The following is a 14116-nucleotide window of genomic DNA, read 5'->3' as shown; positions in this document are numbered from 1 at the left end:
ACATTCATTTTCCTGAATATTCATGCTTCTAATGTGGCAAACTATATGAATGAGACCACAATTTTCTTTGAGTTTGGTGTTCAATAGGATGTTGGTAAAATGAGTTGTAACAGGCATTTGAGCTGTGCAGGGTGGCGAGCCTCAGTTAAGCAAATGGTTAACTGAGGTTTTTAAATATGCTGTTAAAATAAATTTGACTTGATTTGACATCAACTTCTATTTGAGCTTTAGTCTGCATTAAAAGAAAACCTGCATTTTGCATAAGATTCCTCTGGGTTGGTTTTTTATCAGGGTTATTATACTGAGATGGCATGTTCAGGAATGTAATGTGAAAGAAGAGCACATGTGCAATCAATAAGGGTAATGATGCTGCACCCAGGAGTTTGAAAACATGTTCATTTCCTGTTAACTGCAGATGCTTCATCTTAAAATTAAGAAAATAATGATGCAAACACTAATGTTGCATCATATTTCTCTGGTAACTTGGTTGTGTTTGTTGCTGCCTTTGCTGTCTCTTTTCCTCTTTCTTTCTCATTCTTCATCTATCTCTATCCATCTCTTCGTTGCTGTCCCATTAATACCAGTGGAATCACTGCCGGGCCACAGTTATAATTGAATTGCCAGACTCCTGCTCTCCCCCTTGATCCTCTGCAGAGCACCCTTGCCATTCTGTGCCCCCATCTTATCATTTTCTTTGGTTTCCATCCTCTTATCTCTCTCTCCCTAACATCAGTATTAATGTACTGTCTGACACACTCATTCAAAGTGCAAGAGGTCTGCAGAATTTTCATTAGCCTTTGAGAAAAGTACATGCTAAAAGAGGAGTAGGGCAAGTGCAAAAAGCAGGAAAAGCAGATTGGTACTGGTGAGGACTAAAATTAAGTGCTGCAAAACAACCCTCTTCATTTACAGCAACAACAATTAGGATTTGGCCACATTATCACCTCTGCTGGCACAAAGTGATCGATTAGTGAGTATTAAAAATTCCCAGAGGGGGCAGCGTGGCCAGCTAGTCAGTCAGCAAGACACAGGAAGCCTGCCAGCAAGGAGTTGAATTCACTGCTGAGCCGGTCGCTGTCCTCTCTGTGGATCCACGGCTGGCATCAGGGCTGGCTACTGTACACAGAAAACAATATGCTACAGCATACAATGCAGCAGGATGAATGGCCAGAGGTGACAGGGGAAAACGAGAGGTGGAGAGATACAGCGAGGGGCAGATAAAGAGTAGATAAAAACATGGAGAAGGGATAACAGGAAAGAAAAGGGCAGGAGAAAAAGTAAAGGAAAAGAAAAGGATTAGGCAAGTTAGAATGAAAAATAGAGATGTACAAAAGCAGCACGGATGAACTGAGATTTGAAACCTCCAGAGGGACAGCGGCAGAGGACAATGTGGTGACAATGGGTGAATGGAAGAGAGGAGGCCAGGCTGGCAGACGGCTATGATCCTGTGTGGAGCGAGCAAGCGGGAAAGGGGCAGGGAGCCAGGAGTCTGTGAAGGAACAGGCAAACGGAGGTGTGTGTTCGTGCTCGTGTGTCAGGCAGTCAGCCAGCCGTAGATGCAGGGGGGAGGCTAAGCCTGAGCTGCTCAACCACAGAGGACTGCTGCTGTCAGAGAGGAGAAGACAGAAACGGGACAGCGGTGCCCTCCTCTGTGGAAAACATGGGTGTGTTTGTGTGCGTGGGATAGAGACGTTTTAGCACGCGGGATTCAGTTTGTCTGTGACATTTTGTTAGGAGTCATATTAATGCATATGTGTGTGTTTCTACATCTAATTTCCCCAGTGTCCCATTTGTGCAGGTTTGGTCAAAGTGGGGTACTGTTTTTCGTATACATGTGTGTGCCTGTTCAATGGTTGACAGGCCATGGTGTGTCATAAGATTTTGCTCTGCCCCAGAGCCTCCAAATAAGTGTGCTCACACACTCCTGGAGCAGTTATTTGACTTGAAGGGGAGGGAAAGTCAATAACTCAGGTATTTCAATTACACACACAGGGGCACATCAGTAGCTGCAAAAAATAGACCAACTTCCAATCTTTCTCTGCAATATGCACACAAACATACTAAAATCAGACACACATTTGAATATTTTCAGACACATAATGCAGGCAGGCATACACGCACAGCACTAGCAGCAGTGTTTAAACACTGCAAAACACAAAATGACAACTCATATGCTTTACATGCTCTCAAACATGCTTGTAACGAGATGAGCTGCTCAACAGGAAAGTGCATCATACCGTGATCACATTAATGTACGTAAATGGGAAGATGGGATACACAGGTCAAGTACAAATATTTGCACTTAGATTTACTGCATGTCTCTGTACTATGCCTAAATGTCACAACAAACATTACTTCAAATTCAGAAAACATCTCTCTTATTTTTGGTTTCATGTCGTTCACATAAACTGATAAGACAGCAAAGGATGTATATCAGCTGCTGCAAAGCTACTGTTAACAGGTAAAAAAGCTAATCAGTCTGTTTGTGGATTATAATTGGCTTTCTTTCTATTAAAATATTGTGTGCATCTAAGTAGGAACTAATTATTTTTATTTAACTTTGTAGCAGCACTCTTGAACTTTGGGATCCGTTTTGCATCCCTTGTTGACTCTTGTTTTATCTCTTGCTCTGTCACTTTTTCTCTTTCTTTTTCGCACTTCCTCCGATAATATCCTCTTGTGTTTCTTTGCTGAATCAATAATGGTGCATAACCAAAATGGTCAATGTTTTGATATCCAGTTACTGACTGTAATGTGATACTCAAGACTGAAACACACAATTGTGATGTGCAGTTTCCCAGCCTAATGACATTGCAGAGAAACATCATCTCCAGGAATGTTTCCCAATAAATGTCAAAACGAGTCTGAAACACAGAGTTTTAAGGTCAGAAACATATGTAATATTGAAGTTAACCTGTGTTTCCTGTACAAATGACTCTCTAAATGACTCTAACTGAGCTCTTTAAAACAAGTTTAATTGTGCAAGAAATAATTATTTGTTGTGGAGTTGAGGTGATAACGCACCTTCATGCTTTTTTAGTGAATATGAAACTTCTGCCTAGAAATTATGTACCAATTAGTGAATTGTAATAGTGTAGGTGGGGAGATGTACATTTTTTGGGACAGAGCCATGTTTAATGTTTTTCCATCTCAATTATTAGGCTCATCTTTTAGTAAATAATATACCCTATATACAGTTCACACAAACAAAATTACGTCAATCATGCTATTTTAAACTATGTCATGTTATTTAATGATTAAAGCAGGACACAGATCAGATTGTATTATACATCCAGAACCACTTACTATCCTGATTTACTGATATATAAAAGCAGATGATGTGACAATCCAGGTGCATCCTTAAAACTAGGATGTACCTGGCTTTATCCACAATTTAGATTTGTGAGACATTTCTTATTAACTTTTTGTGCTATATAGACCATATAGATTAGTTTGTGTGCAAGTAGAAGATGCAAAGGATGAGATAGAAAGGTATAAGCCAGAGACAGCCGATAGTGTCTGTTGCTGGGAGATTTTTGGCAATGCATATTTCTATCCTGCCTATAAAGGATCCTTTGAACTTGAGGTGGAGGGGGGGGGGCTGCTATTGACTGCTGCTGCACTGCCTGATGGAAAGCGATGCCAGCCAGAGAGAGAGCGAGAGCGAGAGACAGACTGAGACAGAGAGAAAGAGAATGGAGGGATGATAAAAGAGAGAGCTGGAGTGGGAGGTGAGGAAAAAGGGAACAGCTGGCCTTCGCTTGAATGTAGTGAATTTAAAAGGCGGTGGGAAGGAGATATAAACTCACCACAGCCACAGGCATTCACACACACACTCGCAGCAGAAAAGAGATGCACACATGAACACATACACAAGTGCTCAAGCACGTTCATTTCTGATCCAGCCTCTGAGCCAAAGCCGCCATTAACACATGCTCTGAAATTACGTATTGATGACGAGACCTCCCCTCTGTTCCCCTTTCTTTTCCCCCTTTCCCTCACATGCACTCTCACACTTTACATGCACACACACACATTTATTATCTCTACCTCAATTAAACCTTCACTCACTCCCGGCCTCTCTTTTTCTCTCTTTCACTCTTCTCATGCCTCATCATCACATCTCTTATCAAGGAAGCCTACTTATCTTTAATCAAACACATACAAGCTTAATTAGCTTGAACATTTGTCAGACCGTCATCTAATTAACAGTGACCTTATTTAAGTACTTTTTGAGTCTTAATTTAAAAAAGGGCATGTCTTCATTAGAATATTTGACAAAAATCTCTCTAACATAATTTTGATTGTAATCTGCCTTCTGTGTCACACCCAGTACAAATTTCCAGGTATTTAAAGGAAAATAGATGGAAAAAAAATCTACAATGAACAAATTAAATTAAACAAAAAACGCAATGTGGAGATGGGGGTTTCATAAACGCACTGACTGTTTCTCTCTGGCCCATTTCTGCTCTAAGTTTAGCAGAGGACCCATCAAGGGGCCTCTGCAGTCTGATACTTTTCCTGCTGCGCTCTTGTTTGTCCCCTGGTCCTTGTAGAGGGGTAATAGCTCTTTCACTGTGCTTTTACATAAGAGTGTCTCATACAGCTAAGCTAGGGAGGCTAAACAGAGGAGGGCTGCAGGGAAGTAGGGAACTTACAAAATATGTAGATGCAGTCAGGATTTTAATCTGTATTCCTTGGAATGGGCAGCAGAATGAGGTTGAGTAGATGAATATTAAGGTGGAAGGAATGACTTATGGATGACTGAATCTTGTAGGATATTACAGATTAGTAGTGACATTGACTGCTTATCACAAGATTAAATGCTATACTGTGAATACATTTTGGGATGGTGTCCTTTTAGGAAACAAAAACAAGGACACAGGTGCAAAATATAAAGCACTATATTTTATAAATCGAAGAGGGTTCTTATGCTAGAGAGCAAAGTTTTCCTTTCTCCCAAGACAAAACTTCTCATTTGAACCAAAAGAAAAACTTTTATAGACACATTGGCATTTCCATCTCATCATCCACCTGGTCAAGAGCCATTCATGACACATTTTAACACAGGCTACCCTTTCACTGTCCCTTTCTGACACAGCAAACTGACAGCTGAATATTGGCAGTTGTCCCTCAGCAGTGGTAGGAAATCAACTGGTTGTGCCAATAGAAATATAGCAAGAAAACACAATTCCTTGTGATCAGATCATACAGTTCATGTAAGGAAGTCAGAGGAGAAGAGGTGGGAGGAGGTGGTGAGACATCCAGTTCCAAAGCAATAAATCCAACCATTCTCATTTCTTTTTCTCCTCTTTATTTTGACTTCCTTTGGTCTACTATTGTACTATACATTGTTATGCACTAAAATGACATGATTCAGTTGAAACATTATCAGTAAAGTTCAGGAAACATCCTGGTAAAATCAACATTATGTTTAAATGCAGATAGCTTCGCCATAATTCTCTATATTGCCCTGGCAACAAGCCCCAAGAGTTTGATATCAACTGCAGGCCCAAAAGAGATGTTTTGAGGTATCCCCTGCATTCAAAACCAACGCAGTGTCAGTACAGTATGTGACAAGCTTCTCCACAAAATGTTTAGCAAAGTGCAAATGTGCATGTTTGGTTTGCCCCCTCCCAGGGCTGCTGCTGTAGCTTAGCAATGCAACATGTGGAAAGAAAGCCAACCTGTGATGTCTCTTCATATAAAATCTTCATGGTAAAGTAGTAAATACACACAAAAAAATAATTTTTCTTATTAATATTGCATGGTTACTAATTTGGGATCGCCAGCTGGAAAGAATCACATTGTTGTCTGAGAAATGCAGCCTGAAATCTTTTTGTAAAATATCAAGTCCTAGTCAAGTACATTAAAAATTTACCATCTTTCAGAAAAATAGGCAAGAACATCCTTGTTATGAGTCAGCTGGGAAAATTAATCATTTTTCTATTTAAATAATTTGTGGATCTAACATGAATAATTTAACAAACCAGCTCAAACTGATTAAATTTGCTCACCTTCAAAAAGTGAAAATCATTAGTCAGTGACCAAAAATCAATGTTCAGATCATCAGACCACAATGAGAAAAGCAGAGGTCACTTTTTCCTTTTAAAAATCTTGTTGGACCATTTGTTTGCTGCATTCTTCTACACAATATAAACATAAACAAGCTCCTGAATGCTGACATGGGACACAGATGCACATACCAACAATGCTGTGAGGTTTACAGAGCAAAAGGGAAAATTTGGGGAGACATTAAAATGTCAAATTGTAATAATAATGTTTGATTTGTGGTCTTCTGGTGCCCCTTTTGTTCTCCTATTTCAAAAATAAAATCTCTCCCAAGGACAGTTTAATTTTTTCTGTAGTAAAAGAGGGAGAACAGGTTGCAAGGCTGTGAGTGGAAGCAGGGACAGTGAAGACGCTGAGGTTCACCACGATGTCCCAAGGCTACTGTAAAGTGGTTTAGGGAGTCAGGGAGGTGAGAATGCTTCTGTAGGCAGACATCTTTCTTCCTGTCCCTTGCTACGGGCAAAAGGGGGGATGGGAAGGTTGATGCTGGGCTGAATGGGAGGGTAAGAAGAGAAACATGAGGTGTGGGGAGGTAGACTGTAGTGGGTTGGGGTGAGAAGATACAGATGAGGGATGTTGTTAATCCATTCCTCTCCAATCTCTCCATCTCTCCCCTGCTATTTCCTCCACTCCAGTCATATCTTCTGATTTCAATCTCCTGCTCTGGCTTGCCCTCAACTTAAGGCTTCTCATCTTTCCTCATATGAACCCCACCTCTATATATTGTCCCCCACCTTATCCTGCCTTCCTTCTTTCACTCTATTCCAATTTTTCTTTCACCTCTAAAACCTTTACCTTCATTTCCATCTTGGCAGTTTCTGCTAAGTCCTTCTAAGTGTGCATCTTTTCCTCCCTTTCTTATTCCTTCTCTTTATCCTTCCTGCTCTATATCTATCATGCAACCCAGGCAGCACTTGAGCTGTGCTGTCAGTTGCAGGCACAGAGCCATCATCATGCTGGGGCTGATTCTCACTACTTCACACTACAAAAACCATATTCTGTCACACACTACCACAGACACAAACCAGTTTTCATCCCCCCTCCCTATTAGGCTCTCTTAACCTCACCTGACCTATGATTCTACAGTTTATCTACACATCAGTTTGTGCTACAGCAACAAGGCGAGGGGCTCCAGGTCACCATTTACCCATAAGACTGTCTTCAACCTGTAGAAATGGGCAAAACATGCAGGCCTCAGAGACAAGCAAGAAGAAGCAGGAGGAGAAGAATGAGAGGCGAATAGAGAGCTAAGGGGAAAAGAGAAAGCGTAGCACTGTCTGTATTCTCTTCCTGGAAACATGGTGAAGACTTTCCCTCAGTGGAGTGGCAAGACCACCTTTCTCTCCCCTTCTTCCTCTAGTCCTACCTCACCAAAGCAAAGACTAGCTTCACTATATCTTTCCCTTCTCTTCCTGTCTCCTGCTTTTTACATTTAAAGTGGCATTTCTGGCATTTATCTAGTACTCTCAACCACAGTTTCTCAACAAGCACAACAGCAGAATAAGCCTGGAGTCCCAGTCTCCGACACCTTTGGAACAATGGGTGCAGAGGTCAACGCCACAGCAGCTCTATGACAGCTGTAACAAATGTTCTGTATCACTGAAATGATGAGAAAAGATGACTTGGAGGCTTCTGTTAAAAAGAAAACTGAGGAACATTTATGTGTTCATCTCTCATGTCTGACTCACACAGACCACCCTCTCTGTGTATACAACCTCATCCTTCACCAGGCTCCCCAGCGAGGACTGCTAATGTTCACTGTGATTACAATTAAAATTCAAATCTGTTTTATTGGTGTGACAGTGGCAGGGGGATGTCTCCACAGCAGAACATGTTGGAAGACAGGCTAAGACAATAAGCCAATCTGTATGCTTCTCTTCTCCTGCTCCAGCTGTTCTAATTGTTCCAGTCTCCGTTCCCTGTCTAGCTAACCTTGTTTGGGCTTTGCAAAGCTGAGTACCAATATTTAAAACCCTTCTGTCCTGCAGTGTGCCACCCTCACGTCATCATTTTTACAGTCTCCTACATTAAGATGCCAACACAAAGAAACCCTCTGTGATTATGTTGCCTTCAGGTCTCTTCTTGGTATACACTCACAATTACCTATGTGTGTGTGTGAGTGTACAAACACCCATGTTTGTGTGTTAAACTCATTAAAAGAAAATGGAGCAAGTGAAGCTTTAAAAGGGGCAAGGGAGCAGAAAACGTCATTTTTGTGTACATGTAGAAACGATCTGGGAGGCTGTTTAGCTTCAGGAAAAGAAGAAGGAAACTTTTGGTAAACTTGTAAATACTTATGACTGAATCACCCGTTAGTGAATCCTAGAATTCATTTATTCCCTGCGCATCTCTTGTCTTGTAATTAAAGTTTCTAAATTTCTACATTCAGTAATAATTCTAATTAATTAGTTTCACTTATATCATCTAAAACGGAGTAAAATCCTCACAGATTTATACATTTTGCTGCCATTAATTCACACTACATACAGTATTTTGATATCTTTTACTAGTAAGACCCACACCAAAACAATGTGATTTTACTAGTTTAATAAAAGGTAGGATAAGAGGTTAAAGGATTAGGTTAAATAGATAGTAGCTGAAAAAGAAAAACAGATGAATGATATGAAGAATGACATGAAAGAAATTAGATGGGGTAAGGGGCAAGGGATGAAGTGGGTGATGGAGGATAGAAGGATGGATAAGAGAGAGAGGAAGATGAATGAATGAGGCAGTGAGGGAAAATAATGAGGGAGGGCTGTATGGATGAATGAATTGATAAAGGAGGAGGGATGGATAAATGTATGAGGAAGGAGGGATCAAAGGATGAATGGATGAAGAAAGGGAGGAAGGATGAAATAATGAATGAATGAGGGAGGGAAGGATGGATGGATGAATGATGGAGAGAAGGATGGGTGAGTGAGCAGGGAGGGAGGATGTAAGGATGAAATGATGAAATAATAAATGAATAAAGGAGGGAAGGATGGATGGTTGGATGAATAAACAAAGGATGGATAAATTTATAAGGGAATGAAGATGGAAGAATAAATGGAGAGGAAAGGCAGGGAGGATGAAATGATGAAGGGGGAGGGTGAGGTTGGATGACTGGATGATGAAGAGAAGAATGAATGAGTGAGCAGGAAGAGAGGGTGGAAGGATGAAATGTTGAATGGATGAAGGAGGGAAGGATGGATGAATGCATGAGGGAGGAAGGATCAAAGGAGCAATGGGTGAGGGAAGGGAGGGAGGATGAAATGATGAATGAATAAGTGAGGCTGAGAATGAAGAAATGGATGAGAGAAAAGAGGATGAATAAATGGATAAATGAATGAAGGAGGGTGAGGATAGATGAAATGATGAGGGAGGGAATGATGGATGGGTGGATGAGAGAGTGAAGGACGGATGGAGGAAGGATGGAAGGATAAGTGGTGAGGGAAGGTATGGGAGGATAAAATTATGAATGAATGAAGGAAGGTGAGGATGGAAGAATGGATGAACGAGTGAATGAGAATGTTTTTTCTTCTTTTTATTCCCTCTGGGGTAGTATTCAGTGTTTTTCATTAAATGACAGAATTGCAATTGTTGCCAGACAAGCAGCACAGAGACAGCGAAGGACTGCAGCGTAATCCAGTCCTGCTATCTGCCATCAGCTCTGATATTCAGTCTGCCAAAAGTTAAAGCAAATCACAGCCTTATTAGATTACTGCTAATGCAAACGCAACATTCTCTAATGCTGCTGGTTCACATTAATAGCTAAGTCTAAATTGTCGGTGGGCTAAGAGTCTGATCCACCAGATTAAGATTTAGAACCCACCAAAAAGAGGCAAAGGGTACCAGACTCTCTGGTGCCGCTTTCAAAACACTTTTTTCTTGTAATCGTACGCTGTTGATCTCTGCCTTCTAAAGAACAGGAACATTAGAGCAACATTCCTTCCACAATTCAATTTAGAGTTTCTTCTCCTTCTTTCAAGTTTTATAGTGTAGTTGAACAAACTTTATTGCTCCCCATGGACAAAGATGGCAAACTATCATTTTGTGAATGTTTCGATCTTGATTGCATTTTGTGGTTCAGAATACCTATCAGAATAGAAATATTTCCACTCGAACATCTATCCTGTCTTGCTTATTAGCATAAATATGATGTCATACAGTATTTCCCATTTTTAGGCTAAGGAGAAATTTGAAACGTGGCTTCAGTAACTACTAAAGAGGGCCATACCGTTTCTTAACCTCATTGTTTGCTTCTCATCATTATAGTAAAAAGAAATCAACCTCTGTCAGCTGTTTTAGTTCCTTTAAAGATAGTCTAACATAGAAAATAAATCCATATTCTACTGGATCTTTTCCAGTGTAGCAAAATGTTCTTTACTTTTAAATTAATGGAAAGTGAGGGGTCGCTCTAGCATAAGCTTATCTTCTTTTAAAGAGTGCTGTGTCATCCATTAACTTTGGTGTTGGAACAGTACAAGATCCACGGCATCGTCGGTCCTGGCCTCTGTGACTGAGCAGGAAAAGTGATGGCCTGCTGCTTTAAAAATGTGTGAGCTTTACTTACTAGGAGCTGTGGTGGTGTAATTGATTTGACTTATCCCCCATCACCAGACTGCAGACATTCCACTAAAGCTTCAGTTTACTGAGGCACAAGTCTGCGTGATACTATGTTCCTCCCAACGGCAATGACAGTTTTCCCCCGAAGAAAGACATATATATTGAATTTTGTTTCAGTCTCAGAGTGTCACTTGACTCTTTATTCATGCTGCATTCACCATTCTTGTGCAGAGCTGCTTCTGCACCGGCAGAGAGACGCCATTAAAAAAGAAGACATTTCTACCAGTTTCAAAGGTCACTTTTTGGCAGTCACAATGGTCAGCTTGGTGATTGCACCCATTGCTAAACAGAATAAAAAAAAATCTACTTTTAGGTTTTGGCTTTTTCTGTAATTTTTCACCTCAAGTTGTGTATTAGAGCAATTGAGCTGTATAGCCAAATAATTATTACTTTTTTTCTATTATCGCCACTTAGCAATTGTATAATCTCTCCTCCAACCATTTTGGTCTATTTTAAGAATATTTTATATTCTTATAAATATTGTTTTGTAAAATGGGATTTATGATTGTTTAACCTTAATTTAACCAGATAAGGACCCATCAAGATCATAATCACTTTCACAAGTGTGACCTTGCCAAGAGGCACACGTCAGTATAAAAACCAGGAAGTACAACTATGAAATTTCAAATGTGATACACAGATATATACACTCAGGAGATAAGAACAACAAATTAAAAATTAAAAATGTGAGCACTTCCCAATGCTCTCAGATTGTTTTTCGTGTAAAGTTAAAAGTGTCAAACGCAACAAGATCAGACAGCTCCAGGTCATTTTGTATCTTGTTCCAGTCTGATGGAGCAGCAAAACTAAAAGTTTGTTTTTTATTCTCATGAGGGACAAATGGTTTGTTAAAGTCACAACAGCACAGGGCATATCGACTTTCAACCCTTTGTAAACATGATCCCAAATATGAAGGGGCCAGACCAATAATTGTTTTAGACACGAAGATAAGTCAGTGTGTTTCCCTTCGAATATTTAGAGATGGACAACCAACTTTGTTGTTCACATCACAGTGATGAGTTCAAAAGTTACAGCCAGTTATAAATCATGATGCACAGTGGTATACAGAGTTTAATGATTCAAAACATTCAGATAGTATCAGATGCACTATGTTTTCCATTACGTGCATGAACTCTTACTCGGTATTTATAAAAGTGTTCCTATACTACAGAAGCTGATGCCAATGTGAAAAAAAACTAAGGCTGTCAAACTTAAAGCGTTAAAGCAAAGAGATTTATCTGTGGGATTTCCGTGTTAATATTTTTAAACACATTAATATATAAACAACAAAGTTATTGCTCATGCTATTAAAAACAATTCAAATTGGACATTATCTCGGACAGACAGGCTGATTTTGAACATTGAAACTGTGAACATAAACTACTTAATCTTCCTTATTTATGATGATACTGACAAGACTTACATAGAGAATGGCCACAAGATGACCCATTTAATATATCACACAATTTACTATTCAGTTGTCGCGCCTGACATTCTGCTCCACACTCCTCTGCAATAGGATTTATTAGTATTTATATTGGTACTCATTATATACTCAAATGTAAGTACTTATGTGGTATTGGTGCATGCCTAGTATCAATACCAAAAATTTAAAAAAGGAGCATACTGTTGGGTCAATATGTTCTACTATGTTTGCTCCAGAAATGAGGCATCCCTTTAAACTATAATATCAGACTCAGATCATTGTATCTTCATGCCTCCACACGCCTAAGGGTTTATCTCTTTTCCCTTCCTTCGACCTCAATTCTTGAAAACACAAAATAAATTACAGTATTATCTACAACTGTTTTTGGCCCTTCACTCCACTTATTCACACACTATCACATGCATGCAGTCTGCCTTCCTTTTCCCTCTGCATGCTGCCATGACAGGCGTCCTCTGTAGCTGCCAGAGCTTTTTAACCAAAACAATATCTAAATGGCGCACAAAGGCCCATCAGAGTCATTAAGCCATTAAACCAGCAACCGGCAACCTTCAGCTTGGCAATTACAAATATTTCATTCACTTTCCCACCCCTACACACACACACACACACACTCCATCTATTATTCTCCCATGCACGTGCTCCCTCTCTTTTTCATCTTTTCATCTCCTGTTTCATCCTATCTTTTGCATGTGCACACGCTCTCGCACGTGCACTCTACCTTACACCAATCCACTCTTTTTTTTTTTTGTTCTCCATTCCCCTTGGCTCCCCCTCTGTTGCCACCATCACCTTACTACAGCAGCTCACAATCATTGTCACAATCGATTAACAGATTTCACACTGCTGGACACGGCATTTACAAAGAGCCACATGAAATTAAAAGAAGGAGCAGAGTGAGATAATGAGGAGAGCGGGGAGAAAGGGTTTAGTGCGCTGCTGTCATGTAAGTGGATACAGTTGCCACATAAGCATGTCAAGCCTGTAGAATAGTTTCTATAGTACATGAATATGACACAAGGAAAGCAGGCCTGGGAATAAAAGAGAGCTTTTCCTGTAGTGGTGACAACAGCACCCACTTGTCACACCAATAATGTTCACCTTTAAACCTTTGAACTGAGGGTGAAAAGAAAGGGAGGGAAATGGACACAGAAACGACTGGATAAGCAGCCACTGAGATTCACGTGTTTTAAATCTATTTACGATACTCCACTGGACATTCTATTGTACACCTGTTCAGCTGCTTGATAACACAAATATTTATACAGCCAATCAAAAGACAGCAACTCATTGAATTTAGTCATGTAGACATGTTCAAGACAACTTTCTTAAGTTCAAACTGGCCATCAGAATAAGGAAGAAAGGAGATTTAAGTGAATTTGAATTTGGCATGGATATTGGTGCCAGACAAGCTGGTCTGAGTATTTTAGAAACTACTGATCTACTGGGATTTTCTACACACAACCATCTCTAGGGTTTCCAAATATCCAGTGAGCAGCAGCTGTCTGGACCAAAATGCCTTGTTGATGTCAGCGGTCAGAGGAGAATGGGCAGACTGTTTGGAGATAATAGAAGAGCAACAGTAACTCAAATAAATACTGGTTTCAACCAAGGCTCACAGAATACCATCTTTAAACACACAACATGTCCAACCTTGAGGAAGATGGGCTACAGCAGCAGAAGATCACATCAGTGTCACTCCGGTCAGCTAAGAACAGGAAACTGAGGCTACAATTCACACAGACTCGTCAACACTGGACAATAGAAGATGGAAAAATGTTGCCTGGCTTCATGGGTCTCCATTTCAGCTCCACATTCAGAGATAAGGGTCAAAAACATGAAAGCATGGACAGTTTAGGGTGTTAATGGTGGTCTAATGGTGTGGGAATATATTTTTGGCTTACTTTGGGCTCCAAAGTACTAACTGAGCATGATTTAAATACCACAGCCTACCTGAGTATTGTTGCTGACCATGTCCATCCCTTTATGACCACA

At 40.2% G+C, this 14116-nt stretch overlaps 1 protein-coding gene across 1 annotated transcript in view; it reads right to left on the bottom strand.

Moving 5' to 3' along the window:
* LOC121632357 (glutamate receptor ionotropic, NMDA 2B-like) overlaps positions 1 to 14116 on the bottom strand; it is a 122432-nt gene that overhangs the window by 55407 nt on the left and 52909 nt on the right. The window lies entirely within an intron of this gene.

This window comes from Melanotaenia boesemani, chromosome 2 (genome assembly GCF_017639745.1).
Source record: "Melanotaenia boesemani isolate fMelBoe1 chromosome 2, fMelBoe1.pri, whole genome shotgun sequence".
Lineage (NCBI taxonomy): Eukaryota > Metazoa > Chordata > Actinopteri > Atheriniformes > Melanotaeniidae > Melanotaenia > Melanotaenia boesemani.
This window is presented reverse-complemented; position numbering and strand designations above follow the sequence as displayed.